The sequence below is a fragment of the Chrysochloris asiatica genome, unplaced genomic scaffold (genome assembly GCF_000296735.1).
Source record: "Chrysochloris asiatica unplaced genomic scaffold, ChrAsi1.0 scaffold00460, whole genome shotgun sequence".
Lineage (NCBI taxonomy): Eukaryota > Metazoa > Chordata > Mammalia > Afrosoricida > Chrysochloridae > Chrysochloris > Chrysochloris asiatica.
In genome coordinates, this window is record NW_006408978.1 from 938,427 (window position 1) to 945,625 (window position 7,199).

A 7,199-nucleotide genomic window follows, 5' to 3' on the forward strand; every position below is an offset into this window, starting at 1 on the left:
TTCAATGCACTTTGGACTTCCTCTCTGAGTATCATTGGCTCTTGTTCATATGGTATCTCTTGAAATGGTTGAACATTAACCATTTCCTTTTGGTACAAAAATCTTAACCACTACTTATTTCTCCTTGGAGGTGATCATAGAAGCCAGTGGTAAATCATAACTTTCTAATTCATCTTAAAATCACCATTTATTTACTCTTTTATGTCATATTTGTTAAAATCTTATTTTTCAAAATTAACAAACAGTAAACCTGGCTTGTTTGGTGGAAGGTACAGTGAATTGTATTTTAGGTTAGACTTGTATATCTCTGCCTTAATCCCAATACGGTACAGTTCCCTAGCTCTCTGAGCACCCTAGAGGGATCCTTTTTACATTTGAACCCTCTCTCTATCCCTAACACTTGGCTACCACAGACCCAGTCTTCATAACTAATTATAGTTTTGTCTTTTAAAAAGGATATTCTAAACGGAGTCATATAGCATGTACTCTTTTGAGGCTGGCTTCTTTCACTCACTAGAGTGCCTCCGAGACTCATCCAAGTAGCTGCTTTTATTACTGGTTTGTTGAGTAGTTTTCCATTGTGTGAATGTAACTGAGTTTGTTTACGCATTCACCAGTGGGTGGACATTTCAGTATATTCCACTTTAGGGAGATTATGAATAGAACTGTTATAAATATTCTCAGACAGGTTTTTATGTGAACATAAGTTTTCATTTCTTTAGGGTAAACACCAGAAATGGGATAGTTGGATCATACAGAAAATGTATGATATCCTTTTTACTTTTGCATAAGCCTTTGATATAAGTGCTACCTTACAAAGTATACTACAGGGAAAGAAAAGTATGACTCACTATGTAAAGGTTGTAGCAGACAGACTCCAGGGAAAAGTCAATTGTAGAAGCGCACAGAAACCATCTAGAGCCGAGATTCTAGACCATTCTTCACAACCAACAGGAAAGGCAATTGAAGTGGCCAACCCACTGTGACTTGTCATACCATGAACTTTGTTGTGGTTGAGGCCCCAAGTAGGCCCCTGACCTTCTAGACCATGCATATAGACATATGTTAGGAAGGAAAACAAAGCCTTTCTCTCAAATGAATCTATACACTCAATGAAAGTAATGCTGACAATTATGCTGAGAATGTCTTAAAAAATGGAGAGAGATATGCTCTCCTTAAGACTTTAAAGATTTTTCCAATGGCATACAAGACATGTTTATTGAAAATTTCTCTATTTCAATGTCCCAAAGTTATAAACACTAATTTAAAATCTTCTGTAAATATTTAAATATGAATGCTATTCTTTGGTAAATGTTGTTGTTGTTGTTGTTATGTGCCATCGAGTCGGTTCCGACCCATAGCGACCCTGTATAAGGTTTCCGAGGATGTAAATCTTTACTGGAGTAGAAAGCCTCATCTTTCTCCCGCGGAGCACCTGGTAGTTTCGAACCGCTGACCTTAAGGTTCGCAGCCCGATTCGTAACCACTACGCTACCAGAGCTCCTTAGTATCTTATAAAGAAGTTGTGAAGAGCTAGTTCCATGCTAAACATTTTGTGGTCATTACATATAAAACAAATGTTCAGTGTTAATCAAATATCCCACTATGTAAATAACTAAGCCTAAAGCCATGCTAAGTATGAGCTATGCTAGTTTATGAAGGCTATATGTTTAAGAGTCATGTTCATTTGGTATACCTACAGTGATTATTGTAACTTATAATTATCCATTAGTAGAATTCTCCATGAAATAATTTGAGGAGTTTGTGAGGCAATAAATATGAAAAATTCTAATATTTTGCAGCTGTAAAAGAGGAACATAAAAATATTCAGTACTTGGTTAAAGGTATATTTACAGATAAAGTACATGTCTACCTCAGAAAGTATTTCATTGAAAACCAATGGTATTCTTGTTGTTGGTAAGATCTATTGAGTCAGTTCTGACTCATAGCGATCCTGTAGAGGATTTTGAGGAGAGGCTGTTGAGTCTGAACCACTGATCTTGTGGTCCAAACTAACCTAGCTGTTAAATGCGTATCCTAAAAGCACCACATTCTAGGAAGTGTGAATTTTGTGGGAGAGGAGGTGCCAGAAAAACTAACATAGGTGAGATCATTTTTTGTTTTATCTAAAGATAATTGATATTATTAGACAAAAAACAACTGTGGCTAATTACATTTGCTCATTATACAGACAGAATGAGTATGCTCAAAGGTTTGTTACTTCTTATAATTGACTGCTGTTTGTTTATTTGCCTTTTATCATGGACAGATGTCTGCATCTCTGTGGATCTGGCTAGTGAGAATCATGAAGACAGCTAAACTCCAAAGTAATGAAAGACATTGTCCTACATAGATTACATTTTAGCAACATTGTTGTTGTTATAAGGTATCATCAAGTTGGTTCTGACTCTTAGTGACTCTGTGTACAATGAAACAAAACACTGCCCGGTGCTATATACGATCAGTCCCAGTTTTTAGCCCATTGTTAAAACTACCATGTCAATCAATTTCCTTGAGAATCTTCCTCTTTTTTGCTAATTCTCTGCCAGTATACTGTCGTGCTTCAGGGAGTGGTTCTTCTTAACAGCATGTCCAACTTTTGTGACACTAAGTTTTCCATCTTTGCTTCTAAGAGGTATTCTAGCTGCCCTTTTCCAAGACGGATTTATTTGTTCTTCTAGCAGCTCATGATCTGTTCAATATTCTTTGCCAACACCATAATGGAAAGACATCTAGTCTCCAGTTTTCCATGTCCTGGCCAGTTTTCATGCATGTGAGGCAATTGAAATGATCAAGGCTTGGTTCAGGCACACCTTACTCCTCAATGTGACATTTGATTTACGATTCTAAAGAGGTGCTTTGCTGCAGATTTGCCCAATGAAAAATTTCTAAATTTCTTGACTGCTGCTTCCATGGCCATTTATTTTGAATCCAAGAAAATGACACTTTAATCTTTTCCCCATTTATCATAATGCTGCTTATTGGTCTTGTGTGAGAGTTTTGTTTACTTTACACTGAGGTGTAATCCCTACTGAAAGCTGTAATCTTTGATCTTCATCAGTAAGTGCTTCAAATCCTCTTCACTTTCAGCAGGTTGGGTCATCTTTATATTGAAGGTTGTTAATGAATCTTCTTCTAATCCTGATGCCTTGTTCTTCTTCATATAGGCCAGTTTCTCAAATTACATTTGTTCAGCACAGAGATTGAATGAGTGTGACGGAATGATACTTCCAGGAACTTTTAAAAATAAATCAAATTAACTAGTTGTTTTTAAAAGGAGGAAAATAACAAAAACACCAGCTTAGAAGATTAAAAAAAAAAAAAAAGGATCTTTAGTGAGAACTAGAGACCTCTAGGCAGACAAGAAAAAGAGGTCAACTCCACTGCAAAACTAGAGCCCTGGAAAAACTCTAGTCCTGATCCTCTATCAAGGCAGCTGGCAATCTTGATGTCTTCTGAGAGACTGTTTCTTAGTAAGATTCTTGATTTTCATGAATTATCTATTGATTTAGTGTTTGTGTTGTTTTACTGAAAATGGAATGCATAGTTTTAATGGCCCAAGGATTCCTCAGCTGGTTTTTCCAAACTTTCTCTAAATCCCAATGTCCTAAACTGGTCCCTGGCAACTGTTCTACTTTGGGCAATGATGTATATACTCGGATCACCCGTGGGTTGTCCTTCTGATGATCTCTGTTTATACCTTACCTAGGCAGGAGGATGTGGAAAGTTCCCTTTACTGAACCATAAGTGGGCATTAGGAAAATGAGAAGGGGACATGATAGCCCATGTGGAGGAACATTTCAGGGCAGGAAAGTGAGGGAAGCTCTAGCCAGGGGAACTGAGACAAAAATGAGAATGGCGATATAGAGGCTAGAGACAAGGCACTCTTATGGAATTGTCATTAAGTGCCACCGAGTCAGTTCCAACACATAGTGACTCTGTATACGGTTTTCAAGGAGCAGCTGGTGAGATGAACCACCGACCTTGCAGTTCAAATGTCTATGCAGTCTGGCACATTATCCCACAGCACCACACCAGGACTCCACTGTTTTGGAGTACTGGGTTCATAATCCTGGGCTGCCTTGATGGTGTTACTGTAGAGACACTCTCTCCTCACTTTTCATAGAAGTTCTGCTACAATCCTAAGGAAAAGGGCCAAAGTGAAGAGGCTTTATGCAAGGATATCTAGGGATGCTAGATAAAGGAATGAAGATGTAGTGAATACCAGAAAAAAGCCATAGGGGATTGGATCAAAACTCAAATATAAATCACCTGGGAGCTAATAACAAATACTAGTATTAATATTCATAATCATAATAAACTGATCATCTGTGATTTCTTTTCCATCCTTGCTTTAATGATAACATTTTCTTTAAGCCAGATGCTCTGGGAACAGATGCCTGGCTTCGATTCACTGATTAACCAAGGGCTAACATTTGTTAACACCATTAAGAAGCATCCTATTTGTCTATGGGGCCTAGAGAGAAGGAGGAGTGGGCAATCGTTATGGGCCAAAGCACTCTACACTCTGGAAAAGCTTGTCTCTTAAGATTCGGGTGGTCACTGTGAAAATGTAAGTGTGTATTGATTACTGTGTATTAGCATGGGGCACATTAACAGATGACAGACTGCAGACACCGTCACCACTCACAGACTTCTGTTTCCCACTAGAGGAGGGATTGTCCTGACCTTAAAAAGAGCACTGACTCATTCCCAGTGGAAACCCCACGAACACAGCTGAGTGTTACATTGTTGTTCTTGTTGTTAAGTGTCATCGAGTAATTTCCAATGCAAAGCAACCTTGTATAGGGTTTCCAAGGAGCAGATAGTGGATTTGAACAGCTGACTGTCAGGTTAGCAGTTCAGTGCTTATCCTACAGGGTCATACCAGGACTCTGAGTGTTACTTACACACACACTATGTAAACTAGGTGACCTTGAGTTGACTCCAATTCATGGCAACTTGATCTGTAGCTGAATAGAATTTCACTCCATCAGGTTTTCAATGGTTGGTTTTTCTGAAGTACATCAACAAGCCTTTCTCCTGAGGTAACTTTAGGTGGACTCAAACCTCCAACCGCTCAGCTAGAGAACAGCTCTTAACTATCTGACCCACCTATGGACTCCATGCATATATTACTGTTCATTTCCCAGGCACACGCATACCAGTGTGAGTAGTGTAAATATAACTCCACTTAGAAGGAGAATCAAACATTGTGAATGCTGTTTATAATAGGTAACTGTGGTGTTCATCTTTGGAAGTGACTGGATGAGGACAGAATGTCTGTAATCTACTATTCCTGTCAATTTCTCCACAGCCTCTTTAACTGAAGGAGTTGATCTCAGATGCCAACATTTCCAACAATCACCGTTTACTTTTTTTAAATATATATCACACCACAGTGTACCAATTCAATGAAGGACAGTCCTGGCATAAAAAACTCAGAATTCGTGAAACCTAAAATGAGAAGTTGGTTTTAAAATAATATTTCTTCAACAGTACTCATGTGATTACATATTTTTATAGTTATCATCACCATGTTTTCTTTCTTAAGGTGACATTATGCTATTTTCCTATGTCTTCCATATAGTTTGCAGATTTATAATTAATAATCATTATTATCTTAAATTGACCATTTCCCCTTATCTGATTTAAGGTAAGAGTCTGTGGCATGTATTTATAGGTTCTTGTTGTTAAGTGCCATCGAGTTGGCTCCTACTCATAGCGCTCTTGTATAGGGTTTTAGAGGCTGTAGATCTTTAAGAGAGCAGAAAGCCTTATCTTTCTCCTGATAAGTGACTGGTGGCCTCAAATTGCCAGCCTGTGGTTCAAAGTCCAGTATGTATCCATGGAACCACCTGCTCCCTATTAATTTATAATTATTCTTGTTAAGTGCTGTAGAGTAGATTCTGACTCATAGCATCCCTGTATAGGGTTTCTGAAGAGGGGCTGATGAGACTGAACTGCCAACCTTGTGGTTTAAACTGATCTTGCAGTCCAATGCATTAACCCACAGCACCACACCAGGACTCCACAGATTCATACAGAGAGAATAAATATTGCTACAGTCTAGCTGTAGATATCCATTCCTAACGTAATGTTGAAATAAGAGAGATTCTTGGCTATACCACTTTTGTTGCTGTTGTTGAGTGCTGTCAAGTCAGTTGTGACTCATAGCAACCCCATGTTGTTGTTAAGTGCTATTGAGTCAGTTCTGACCCATAGTGACCCTGTATTAGGGCTTCCAAGGGGCCACTGGTTAGTATGACCCACCATCCTTGTATTCACACTGAGCCTGAAGTCCAGTGCTTTATCCCACAGCACCATACCAGGACTCAAGGCTAAGTTCTTGCTTTAGCAACATGAGTAATTTTAAATTGATTCTATTTTTGTGATGATAAATATTAGATTTAGATATAACTATCTGGTAAATACTGGTAGTAATGTCAGATATATTGAAGATAATATGAAAATTTATCATAACTGACTCTCAAGGTTGTTAAATATGTGAAGTAAAAAGGTACTTAACTATGTTTGTGGTTCACCCATCACTAATCTCCTTAACACAAAGTTGTAGAGCTCCTTTGAGTGGCCCCAGGAATGTTTTGAAAATCAGGGAGCTTTTGTACTTGACTCTTCAGCTAAGTCTGTGGGTCGATGACAGCTGCTCTTGTAATTAGTCCTTCCCCTGACCTCATGGTCAACCACAACAGCCTTGGAGATTTCTGGAAGACAAACTATTGCTTTTAAGGTATCTGGACAAGACCTGCATGTGTGCAAATTAATAGGAGAACTCTATTCTGTGCTTTATTCCCCTTTTTCTCCCTTAGTTACAAATTGTCCCCATCCATATGTGACAGGCACATCTGGTTACCTACTCTAATGGGTGAAGAAATGGATATAACAGGAAAGGGAAGCCATATAATACTCCCCAGGAATGTTTAAAAGAGGATTCCTCAGCTTTTCATAGAAACAGGAGTCTTAAAGGGCCATCCTAGGCTGAAAGATAATTTGCTTACTCTTTGTATTTTTTACTTTTTACTCTTTTAATTCATAAGGTTGAAATATACAGAATTAGATTATATGAGGAGACTTCAAAATTTTCATGGAAAAACGCATGATCTTTTCATTCTATTTCTCCACGAACTTTTTTAAGACCCAACATACTTACATAGATGGATCAAGTGTATAAAGATATA